Consider the following 12,227-nt stretch of genomic DNA (forward strand, 5'->3'; position numbering starts at 1 on the left):
CAGATTGAGAGCAGAAGCACCGAGAGCTTCAGGCAGAGCAGGCAGAGGGAGAAGCAGGCTCCATGCTGAGCAAGGATCCTGACGTGGAACTCAGTCCCGGGACCCTGGGATCATGACCTGAGCCGAAGGCAGATGCTTAACGGACTGAACCACCCGGGGGGTCCCCTAATTCATTCTCTTAAGAGAAAGGGCTGGTTTGGTCTTCTATCCAGACCACTAAAGCTTTATTCTTATCAGCAATAAAGCTGTTTTATCTTCTTTTCTTTTTTTAAAAGGATTTATTTATTTGAGAAAGAGAGGGAGAGGCCGTGTGGATATGCGCGCACTGTGAGGAGGGGCAGAGGGAGAGCAGACAAGCAGGCTCCCGGCTGAGCGTGGAGCCCACCGTGGGGCTGGTTCCCAAGACCTTGAGTTCATGACCAGAGCTGAAACCAAGAGCTGGCCACTTAAACTAACTGAGCTACCCGGGCAGCCCAAGCTGTTTCACTTTCTTATCATTGTTGTACTTATATATGCACTTTAAATTTCTGCATTCACAACTTGGCTGCCTGGAGCAAGGGACCTAGCTCTCGGCCTATCTCAGCTCTTGGCCTGTCTCAGCTCTCGGCATGCCTTCCTCACTGAGTTTAATCATTTCTAGCTTTTGCTTTAAACTGAACAATGTGCAGCTCTTTCTTTGACTTGAACACTGAGAGACCGTTGTTGGGTTATTAGTTGGCCTAATTTCAGCATTGTTTTGTCTTAGGGATTAGGGAGGCCAGAGGCCAGGGAGAATGGCAGGGAAGCGTCGTCAGTGAATGGAGCGGTCAGGAGGCATGGGACATTCGTGGATTAAGTTTATTGTCTCCTTACACGGGTGCAGTTCTTAGTGCTCCAAAACAATTCCAATAGTGACATCAAAGATCACTGGTCACAGATTACTGTAACAAATATAATAACAATGGAAAAGTTCGGAATATTTTAAGAATTAGTGAACTGTGACATAGAGACACGAAATAAACAAATGCTGTTTGAAAATTGGCTCTGATAGACTTCCTTGACACAGCGTTGCTACAAACCTTCGATTTGTTAAAAAAAAAAATGCAACAAAGCATTAAAAGGGGGTATGCTTGTATAAGAAGCAACTGGGGGGCTTGTGTTACTGTGGCTAAAATGAATTTCAGTGATACTTTCTTTTGTCTCCTCCTCTTTTCTGCCTGCCTCCCTCTTCTTTAAAGAATCCCATTGGTCAGTAACTTGTTACATGGAAAATTACCTTTGCTTTGTTATTTACATTGTGCTTTTAGGAATTTTGGAATGATATGGGAGTCCTTCACAGAAGAGTTAGAATCAAAGGTTATTGTGTTCTGGCTGTGGCTTGAATTTGAAATAAGAAAGGGCAGACATAAAAGTTTTAGTCTTACACTCTGAAGATTAAGTTAAGAAATCATTAGCAATGAACATGTGTGTAGCAATTTCATTTACAAGCTATTTGGCTAATGACTGCCGGGTTAGCATTTCTTCAGGCTCACACAGCTCTCTTGAAGCTGAATTGTTTTTGCAAGTTGACACACACTGATCTTTGCTGGCTTAATGTTTGAAAGACGCATTACACATCTTCTTACGAGAAAGTTATTTCCCATTGGTTATAATAGAATTATATTGAAATGTGTTATGATTGGATAATAACACATTATCATGAAAAGGAGGAGAAAGTAAATTTATCAAGCAGTTGAATTACTGGAGATGTGTTGCTGTGAGAGAAAAGCCAATTACCTCTGGGGTGTGGAAAAGAAACTTCCTATTTCCTACTGGAGGTCTAAAATTGATTACATTCAGGCTGGTGGCCTTACACTGTTATTCCTAGAATCACAAGATTCTAGAGGTATTAGGACTTTAGAAGTTATCCAATCCTATACCATCATTTAAAAAATAAGGTTATTTGGGTGAAAGTTCTCTTGCCCAAGGTCACACTGGAATCAGAACCTAAAGACTATAATATCCCTGAACTAGTGACCATTACTTCTAAATACAGAGTGTCTCTTCTCTGTTTATACAAAGTACACATTCGAATAAATAAATAAAATCTTAAAAACAAACAAACAAAACAAAAAACCTGGGATTGGGTCCTGCCTCAGGCTCCTGGCTCAGCGGGGAGTCTGCTTCTCCCTCCCCCTCTCTGTCAAATAAATAAATTAAATCTTACATAAAGTATACGTTCTGGAACATAATCTTTTAAAATTTTGTTTACATCTAATATTTAAAAGGTTGTCTATAGTTTTCACAGTTGTATTAACTCTAAAGCCAATTCTTAGTCTTTATTTATTTTTAATTTTTATAAAGATTTTATTCATTTTTCGACAGAGAGAGAAAGCAAGAGCAGGAGCATAAGCAGGGGGTTGTGGGAGAGGGAAAAGCAGAGAGCCTGATGTGGGGCTTGATCCCAAGACCCTGGTATCATGACCTGAGCCAAAGGCAGAGGCCCAAGGACTAAGCCACCCAGGTGCCCCTCTTAGTCATTTCCTTAAAGTAAGTCCTTTGGTTTACCTTTATCATTGCCAGGGTCTATCAGAGTAGCAAAATCGTTCCATTCTTCCTCTTCTTTTTTCAGTATAGTTGACATACCATGTTACATTAGATTTAGTTAATAAAACACAGTGATTCAGCAATCTCTGTGTTATGCTATGCTCCCCACAAGTGTAGCTGTCGATGTGAGGTGGACTGGGAGTTAGCGTTCCAAAAAGAATTCTTGAGCCATTTTCTGGGTAAAAAAAGATTTCTTTTTTTCTTTTTCTTTTTCTTTTTTTTTTTTTTTGGTTAAAGTATGGAACAGGACCCATGAGCAGAAAGAGCTGCCCTGGGATTGTGAGGAGTGATTGACTGTGTACCTTTAAATTGGGAGTGGGGGAGATAAAAGAAGTTTTCAAAAGGGTTTTCGTCTGTTAAAGAAGACTTACAGAACCCTGGAGGGACCAACCTTGTCAAGCTAAGGTTGCTTTTTGCCTCTAGCAAAGCATTAACTTTAAGGCAATTGTGAGTTCCTTGAGGAATGTCACTGAGAGGGTCTCAAGTGCTTGTCAATGGCTGCAAGTTATAAAGAAATTTAGTTTTATTTACATTTATTTTGCCTTTGTTCTCATCAGCTACCATCTGCCATCATGCGATGCTCTTACAACACCATCAGCTATTGTCCCTGTGCTGCACCAATCATTCTATCCTTTATGGATCTTTTCCCAGTGAACTGTCGGATCCATAAAAAAGGTTAATCTTGTATTTATTTTTGTTGTGCTTTATTTACTTGGTTAAATAGGTGATTCTTTTTTTAAAAAAATATTTTATTTATTTATTTGATAGACAGAGATGATTAGTAGGCAGAGAGGCAGGCAGAGAGAGAGGGGGAAGCAGCCTTCCCGCTGAGCAGAAAGCCCTATGGAGGGCTCGATCCCAGGACTCTGAGACCATGCCCTGAGCCGAAGGCAGAGGCTTCAACCCACTGAGCCACCCAGGTGCCCCTAAATAGGTGATTCTTTCACAAATTTCTACTTCTAACATTTCTTTGATAATTTATAAACACATTTATGCAAACTACGTATGTATAAATGTGTATGTATCTTGTCAATATTTCAAAAGAGTTGATATTTATTTCATTCACTGTTAATATATTATTACTAAATTATTAAGTTATTTTAAGGAGTGTCCTGCTAATGTAGTTTTTTCCCATTGTCTTTTTTTCCCAACTGAAACAAATGGAACCTTTAGAATATATATAAACCAATCCTTACAATCTGATTAATTTTAAAAAGGGCTGTGATTCTATTATGCTTTCTGTGATGTGTCTTATATTTTAATACCCATGTGAACAAGAAATTCTTGGTTATTTTCTACTTTCTTTTTCTTTTTTTTCCCCTTAGTATTTCTTTTTTTTTTTTCTTATTATATTACCCATGTTAGAAATCAGCTGGTTATTATCATTATATGTTAAGAATGTGGAGGGATTTTTGTTTTTCTTTATGATTAGGAAAGACATTTGCTTGTGAAATGTGCAAAATTAGTAATATTTGCAATGGAGTTTTGAAGCCAATTCCCAGGCTTATACAGTGAAAAGATAGTAGAGCTGGTAATAAAACCAAGGTCCTATGAGGTTCATTTTTCTGAGTGGATGGGAAACATCACTTTCCCAGAGAGCAAACTGTAGCTATTCAAAACAATTAAGAGTTCTGGGGCACATGGCCGGTTCACTGTAGAACATGTGACTCCTGATCTCAGGGTTGTGAGTTTGAACCCCACATTGGGTGGAGAGATTGGTTAAGAAAATCTTAAAAAAAAAAAAGAAACAACTAAGAATTCTTAATATAGATTATAATACTAGCATAGATGCAAGAACTAATAGGCATGGGGAACTTCTAGTATCTTATTGTTGACTACAAGTCTGATTCTGCTAAAAGAAGAGGAAGGCATTATAATGGAACAAACCACTCAATAGGTATCAATTTCCATTTGCTTGGCCTTGTAGCCTTAAGTAAATTATTTTAACTGTTTTTAGCTTTCAGGCAATAACATCTGCTTTTCCAAACTTCTAAGTTTATTGTGAGAATTAAATGTGTGATAATGCATGTGAAAATATTTTGAAAATAGTGCTATACACATATGAGTTATCATTAAGCCAGAACATCTGATGCATTCTCCTTTTATCTTGCCAATAGTGTCATCTCTTTGAAGGTGGACGAAGCCAGTGGAGAGAATTATAATTCTGTGTCTTTCAATGACTAACAAATAATATATTGTTGACATGGCCTTAAAAGGAATCCTGGGAAAGTTGACCTTATTAGAATTTATAATGTCAAGGCAAGGTGGTACTGCATATCATTTTTAAAAAGTAGATTTGGGGGTGCTTGGGTGACTCAGTTAGGTGTCCAACCCTTGATTTCCACTCAGGTCACAAACTCAGGGTCCTAAAATGGAGCCCCCCACTGAGCATGTAGCCTGTTTAATTTCTCTTTCTCCCTCTTGCTCAGCCCTGCCCCACCCCTCACTTGAGATCCCTCTCAAAAGAAAAAGTAGATTTTAAGAAGTTCAGAGAAAAAGTAGATATTTTAAAGGAACTGTGACCTATGAAGGTGGCTGATAATAAAAAAATGTAATTCTGATGATTTACTTATGAAGAGTCTAAACGGTAGAGAAAGCTTACAGGCAAGGTATTTTATCTAACAAAGCCCGCGATATAGACAGTCCTGTGAGCACAAAGGTCACAGGAAATATACAAACTATCAAGGAAGGAATATGTCTCTAAGGAAAAATACAAGAGTAGCATTTATTTAAAGTGGGGTTTGTGACTTTCCCGAATAGCACAATTGGCTTTAAAATATTCATCTAATATTCATAGTTCAAAGTTAGAACAGGGGAACTAGCTACTCCCTGGGTGTGACAGGAAAAGAATTCCTGTGAAAGTTTAGTTATGAAATGTTAGGAAGGCTAAAACTGGGAATTATCTGAGATTTGTGAAAAGTTTAGGGCAAATAAACCAATATAAACAAATTAAACACAAGAGAATGGACTCTGGTTTGCTTGTTAAAATTGAAGCTCCTTCCAGAAGGTAGTAGAGGATATGGTCTCTGATTAGGGAAGATGAAGAGCCTCTTAAAACTACTCTTTACTGGAAATGCACTGCAGAGACTGACTGAACAACACCAGGGACAGATGTAGGAGGTAAAACATTTGGGTTTGAGTGTCTTTGTTTTTAGTGTTACTATTTACTGTGTTTGGTGTGGCCAGTGTGCTTGTGTGGATGTCTGGATGTGGAGTAGGCCATCCTGATCTGAGTTTAAGCCTCATTTTGTCTTCCTCTGATTAGGATTCACTTGTCACAGTTTATAGATTTTTAGTGATACCGAATGCTGAGAATGAGGGTATAAGAAAAAATTGGTGGGGTTACCAGCCTTGAGTCTACAAATCATCCCTAATTATTTGTAGTAAGATCGATGAATCAAATGATGGTCATGGACACAGTTCTGCAGATGTCTGTTCTCGGTGTGGGGATCTATCAGTTAAGGGACCAGAGGAAGAGAGGGGTAGTTGAACATTAAGAGCACCTTAAAAATGCCTGGGGACCCCTTATCAAACCTCTCTTCCAAAGCTGATATGATATGTAGCACCTTAAAATGAGCTATTTATTTGGCCGTGCATTCTCATTTACATTTTATGTTCAAATTCTTTATAGCTCACGTCAAAAGAGAAGAATAGAGCCTGGCAGCAACCCCTTTTGTAAGGCCATGTTTAAAGCTTAGATTGATATTGTACTGTAAGAGGGATGCTAAAAATAATGTTCATAGTGAATCTATTTTCCAGTTTTATTTTAAGATTTGGCTTTTTAAAGCTATCTTCAGCCTTGCATGGAAGTACTTATTTCATGAATTTATATAGAAGTAGCAATTCTGGCCAAGTAGAAAAAAAAGGCTCGTTGATTCATTTTCCTAGAAAACTAACAGATGCTTTCCTAGAGATAAAACATAATCAAATTTATTTAAAATTGACTTGGTGACTTTCCTGTAGTAAAACTGGCTTTAAAATATGCATTTAACATAACATATTCAAAGTTAGAATAATGGTATCAGCTACTCCTTGACTCTCTGAATTGAAAAGAATTCATATGAAGTTTTCAATGTCAGTTGAATTAACTTATAAGCAACTTCCAATGGGGAAAGAAATTAAGTTGGCACTTTTTTTTTGACACTGCTTCTGCAAAATAAATTTGAGATTTATAGAGTGACCTTAATTCACACTAGAATAGTAATAACTCCCATTTCTGTCTGTGTGTGTTTGGAGGGGAAGGGTGTGTATAAATCTATCTAGGAGGACATCTTTTTGGTCTTGATCATAAGACACTAATCACAGAAGCAATACGTAAGCAGCGATGCATTCTGAACTGAAGGTAAAATAACAATAGACAAGACATAGTTTCTAAAAGTCACTCTACATGGTTGTTGAAAAGTCTGGTTCTTAAAAATATATGAGTTTCTGAAAATCTTTCTATGTAGTTGACTTTATATGGTTTTGCAACCAAATTGCTGGGATGGCCACAATCTATCCAAGAGCTAAAAAGTATCAAAGTGAAGGGACTGTAATGACAAAACATCAGATCTGAGTTTCCCATTTAGAAAGCTGGAGGTGGTTGATGCCAATATATAGTATTAGGAATGGGGCTGGAGTTATAAATTGGATAATTGTCATATGCAGTAGATATCTCAGCTCCTCCCAAATTAATTTTAAATATCTTTTAATTTTAGAAGAGTTTTAGACTTACAGAAAAATGACAGAGTACAGAGGGCTCCCATATACCCCACACCCAATTTCTGTCACTGTTAAAAATCTTACGTGAGTACGGTACATTCATTACAATTATCAAACCAATATGGATGTATTTTTTTATTAATTAAAGTCTATATTTTATTCATATTTTCTTGGTTTTTACCTCCTGGCCTTTTTCTGTTCCAGGAGTCTGTCCAGGATAGCTTACTGTACTTGGTGACCAAGTCTGTTTAGGGCCTTCCTAACTATGACAACTTACCAGACTTCTCTTATTTTTGATGATATCAATAGTATTGAGTACCAATCAGGTATTCGGTGGAATGTCTCTCAATCAGAATTTGTCTGATGTTTTTATCATGGGGTTATATGTTTTTGGGTGAAAGACGACAGAGGGAAATTGCCCTTTTCATTACATCATATCAAAGAGATGTAATATTGGCATGATTTATTACTATTTTGTTTAAAGATTTATTTATTTATTTTGGAGAGAGAGGACAAGAGCATACATGTGCTCATGTGCACAGGGGGAAGGAGCAAAGGGAGAGGGAGAGAATCTCAAGCAGAGTCCCCAGTGAGTGCAGGGCCCTACGTGGGGCTTGATCTCATGACTCTGAGATCTTGACTAGAGCGAAGTCAAGAGTCACACTTAACTGACAGAACCGCCGGGTACCCAGCATGACTTGTTACTACGGGTGTTGACCAGTAGCATCTGACTGAGTTAATGCTTGCTGGGTCTCTTCCTGTCCCTACTAGATTCGGTGGGAGGAGGTCACTATACCGAAGGAGTGGGCGTTCTCTTCCTGAAGGTGGATTGTTTGTGTAAATTACTTGGACTTCTTCTGCATGGCAGCTTTGTTTCCTCTCCATTTATTTATTTATTTATTTAGTCATTTATTTATACCAAAATGGACTCATGGTTATTTATTTTATACTTCGGATTGTAATCCATTCATTTCGTTGCTCAGACTGTTCCCTCGAGAGCTCTTTCAGTCACCTCCTGCATCCCTTTGACGAACTTCCATCACTGGCGTGTGTGCACGTGTGTGTTTTGAGCACTTCTCTGCTTTCTATCACTGTAAGATGCTCCAGGTTCATCTTTTCTATTTCCTGCCCTTGTTCCAGAATCAGCTATTTCTCCAAGGAGCTCTGGTTCCTTTTATGGAGAATGGTATTAGCAACCAAGATGCTATGCTGCACTCATTGCTGCTGGTATGTAGTTGCTCCGAGGCCCTCTCAACGGACAGATCAGGGAGATTATATGTGTGTGTATGTCTGTGTATATATAACCTGTGTATAGACACATATTTATAAATATTTCTTACATGACCATCTGCATTTATGTTAAATTAAATGAGTTCATATTGATATCGCCAACTCTAACCGGTTGCCACATGGGTAATTCTAGCCTGCTCTTCTTGCTGGTTTGTGTTTTCTCATTCCAACAGTAAGAAACTTGGCTCTGGCCATCTATTTATTTACTTCATTGTTCATTCCAGTTCACACGGATAGCAGTAACAGGACTGTTAACTTGTATCCCTGGGGCAGGTAAGAATCCAGCTTTATTAGCGAGAATACTGGCTTATTATACGAGATTCATTTTTGCCTTTACTCTTGCAGATTTCACTCATTTCCACTCACTTAGGTCAGCACTTACCCCTCTACACCTTTCAGTGAGGTTGTTTCATGCATTTGTAATACAGTTAGAGTGTTTTATCACATTCTGCATTCCATTCTGGGGTCTTTAATGATAAAAAAAAAATGCATGCCTTTAGCTTCACTCTTTGTGCTGTAAAGTTTTATAGGTTTTGACAATATATAGTAACATGTATTCATCACTACAGTGGCATATACCCCCAAATTATTTTTAGTTGTTTAATATTTGACTAATTTTGATTAAAAAATCAAAGGTTTTTGGAGATTCAATCTAATATAATCTGAAATGTAAGCCAGTGTATTATTTATATGTGGGTACATAAAGTGAGTTTTATGTTATCATAAAGATATCTCATAACCTTAAGTATATGATTATATTTTATATATTTAATAAGCACTATGATAAAATTCCTGTAATTTTTCTGGTACAACAGTCATGTCAGATGGTTGCATTCTTTAATCTTCTCCAAATTATTTGCATTTTCAAAGAAGAGTAGATACTCATCCAAATATATCCTACCCAGTGTTAAGATTTTAGCTAGTGTTAATGAATTACAAACTAGTATGTGGCGTTGGGAAATTTCGCTCTCTAGGACCAGCCTCCTTTACTTATACCTTAGGGTTTTTATTATATATATATATATATTTATATATATATATATAAATAGCTTTATGTTTGGATTCATTTTTAAACCTTCTTCAAATCTTACTTTTTTTGCACCATCTTCAAGTGATCCCCAAGCCACATCTTCTGTATGAAACAGGGCTACATTTCTTCATCAGCAAATAATTTTTGAGCATTTTCTACATGCGTGACATTGTGTTAGGGGCAGGGTTCCAGATTATAGATCAGCCAAAATGGGTGGCTAAAATGCTCTTGGAACCAGTGGCTTCCAGACAGCCGAATTTCATAAGTCAGTTAAAAAGCAACATACAAACAAAACCCTCCAGACTTTGACAGTGGATGTAAAGTCGCCATCTTTTTTTATTTTGTCAAGTGTGTACATTAAAAAAGAACAATAGATAAAAAACAAAGAAGAATTTCATGAAATAGGGTTTGTTTTGCCCCTTCCAAATGTCTAATTTAAATTGCATACTGTGTTCCTTTCTCTAATTAATATGAACTTCACCTCCCCCAATCCTTTATTTGAAGACTTTTTTATTTTCTTCACCAACTTAAGCTATTATCCTACTCCACAGATGTTAAGGGTGGCCCTTTATTATTATTTATTATTTATTTAAAAAATTTTTAAAAAGAGAATGAGTAGAACTGATGTCAGAGATTTGACAGTAGTGAATAATCATGTCTATCTTTTGTCAAGCTTTTGATACAAAATAAGGGACATGATGTGGATAATTTGTTCTTTGGTTGAAAACCTAAATTAGCACATGCTATTTCATAGTGAATGCTTGCTTAATAAATATCTGCTAAATGAATAAAAAAATGAATCTTTTCAAATCATCTCACTCATTAATGTGAAGATAGAATCTAACATCTGACAGCAACTTCCTTTACTGCGAACAATCTGGCATTTTCTATAGTTTGTAGATTAACATAATAAAAATATGATTTTTGTTCTAACTGGCCAGTGGTAGAATTTAACTTTGATTTTCTGACTTTGTCGGAACTTTTTTTCTTTTCTTTTTTTTTTTTTTAAAGATTTTATTTATTTATTTGACAGAGATCACAAGTAGGCAGAGAGGCAGGCAGAGAGAGAGGGGGAAGCAGGCTCCCTGCTGAGCAGAGAGCTGGATGTGGGGCTCAATCCCAGGACCCTGGGATCATGACCTGAGCTGAGGAAAGAGGCTTAACCCATTGAGCCCTCCAAGCTCCCCACATCCTTTTTTTCTGAATAAGATATTATTTTTTTAAGATTTTGTTTATTTGAGAGAGAGAGAGAGAGAGAGAGATGGAATGAGAGAGAGAAAGAGCATGAGAAGGGGGAGGATCAGAGGGAGAAGCAGACTCCCTGCCTAGCAGGGAGCCCAACATGGGACTCGAACCCAGGACTCCAGGATCATGACCTGAGCTGAAGGCAGTCACTTCAACTGAGCCACCCAGGTGCCCACTGAATAAGATATTATTTAAAACTAGGACAGTTCTTATTATTGCTTTCATTTTGAATCATGTTTCACATGCAAGCTTTGTATAGAACATACCATGTCATTTTGTGGATTTAGTGATCCTATAAATCTAGTTCCATTACCTCTAAGACCTAGTAAGACTGAGATTAAAAAACAAACTTATTTTAAGTCTTTAGGATATAAATAAAAAAAAACAGAATATGCTTATGAAGGTTTAGAGGTTTCTAAAATTTAATTAAGAGAGGATTTAAAAAAAATCTAAAAAAAAGAGGATTTCATTTTTTAGAAACCTGTTTTGCTTTATTAAAGAAATACATGTTCATTGAAGTATATTTAGAAAACACAAATAAAATAATAAGGAGATAAAAACTACCCATAATCTAGTTACCTAGAAGTTAACTACTTTTAATATTTAGGTATAGATTTATCTTATGTTATATTATACTTTTATGTTATGTGATTTGAAAATGTATATATATACACATATATACATTCATGTATTCTATATATTATACATTTAGGTTTGCTGATTTGATTTTTCACTTAATAGTACAGAGTGATTTTTTTCATATTAATTATTCTGTTACACCATTCTTAGTGGTTTCTAGTATATTCCGTTGTATGATAGGTCCCCCTGTTTGGATGTTCATACAGTAGCCCTCCTCCCTAGTTCTGCTTCTGCGGTTTCAGTTATCCGTGGTCAGCCGTGGTCTGGAAGCAGATGATCCTCCTCTGACAGATCATCAGAAGGTCAGTAGTAGCCTCATGCCATGTCACAGAGCCTATACCCTTCTCATTCTTCATCTCATCATGGGGCCATTTCATCATCTCAAATCCCAGGAAGAAGGGTGAGTGTAGAACACCAAGATCAGCCTTCAGCTCAGGTTATGGTCTCAGGGTCCTGGATTTGAGCCCGCATCAGGCTCTCTGCTTAGCCGGGAGCCTGCTTCCCCCTCTCTCTGCCTGCCTCTCTGCCTACTTGTGATCTCTGTGTGTCAAATAAATAAATAAAATCTTAAAGAAAAGAACACCAAGAACACATTCACACAACTTTTTTTTATAAGTATTCTATTTTATTATTTATTGTTGTTAATCTCTTATTGTACCTGATTTATAAATTCAACTTTATCATAGGTATGTATGTGTAGGACACACAGTGTATGTAGGGTCCCGTACTCTCCGTGGCTTCAGGCCTTCCCTGAGAT

The 12,227-nt window shown here is 37.1% G+C and overlaps 1 protein-coding gene across 7 annotated transcripts in view; it reads left to right on the top strand.

The window, feature by feature from the left end:
- DNM3 (dynamin 3) overlaps nt 1-12,227 on the top strand; it is a 535,131-nt gene that overhangs the window by 46,380 nt on the left and 476,524 nt on the right. The window lies entirely within an intron of this gene.

Source organism: Mustela erminea, chromosome 17, assembly GCF_009829155.1.
Source record: "Mustela erminea isolate mMusErm1 chromosome 17, mMusErm1.Pri, whole genome shotgun sequence".
NCBI classification, from domain to species: Eukaryota; Metazoa; Chordata; class Mammalia; order Carnivora; family Mustelidae; genus Mustela; species Mustela erminea.